Source organism: Myxine glutinosa, chromosome 2, assembly GCF_964187855.1.
Source record: "Myxine glutinosa chromosome 2, kmMyxGlut1.1, whole genome shotgun sequence".
Classification (NCBI taxonomy): Eukaryota; Metazoa; Chordata; class Myxini; order Myxiniformes; family Myxinidae; genus Myxine; species Myxine glutinosa.
The window spans coordinates 215,427,776-215,428,371 of record NC_136262.1 but is presented as its reverse complement, the minus strand read 5'-3'; the positions used below and the strand labels follow the sequence as shown (position 1 = coordinate 215,428,371).

The window sequence follows — 596 nt, the reverse complement described above, 5'->3', positions numbered from 1 at the left end:
GGCTACACAGATTACAGGTGAGTGTGGCGTACCTGTAAGCCACTGCTGCACAAGACGATACCACAACGCAACGTACGCCGTCAGCTTCAATATCCTCGTGCAGTGTTTACGGCGTAGTCACGGTGACGGGTCTCGCGACGCCTTTGAACCGGAAGCCCGGTTTGAATTCGAAGGGGGAAAAGAACGTTAAATCACGTGTGCAGTAACCCCGTGAGATATGTGGAAAACATCGAGCTGCGTGTTTTGGGAATCTGGTTTAACTTACTTATGGTAAGTCTATACGTTTTGCGTGCTTTTTAATCATTCTAGGACTCCTTTCCAACTGACCTACAATTAACGGAAGTTTATATCAGGTTATTCGTTTAAAAATATCAACATACACAGATAATATGATTTTGTTTAGTGTAACTTACTTACACGTTTGTTACTTGCGAAAATCGAACATTTTGTTATGTCAATCGCCAACAGGTCACAATTTGAAATCGATGTTCATGAGATTTCATTTTCAGCAAAAGGTAGAGTTTGTCATTAACAATAATTTTGTGGTCAAAAGGCCTACTGAAGCCTATTGATCTTGTGGTCAAAAGGTCAACATA

At 41.1% G+C, this 596-nt stretch overlaps 1 protein-coding gene across 1 annotated transcript in view; it reads right to left on the bottom strand.

Annotated features, from left to right (window-relative positions):
* Window positions 1–92, bottom strand: part of LOC137420851 (uncharacterized) — a 27,831-nt gene extending 27,739 nt beyond the window's left edge. The window contains exon 1 of the mRNA XM_078772696.1: window positions 33–92. The gene's annotated coding sequence lies outside the window, so the exon portion shown is untranslated. The remainder of the gene's footprint in view (window positions 1–32) is intronic.
* Window positions 93–596: the final 504 nt, after the last annotated feature.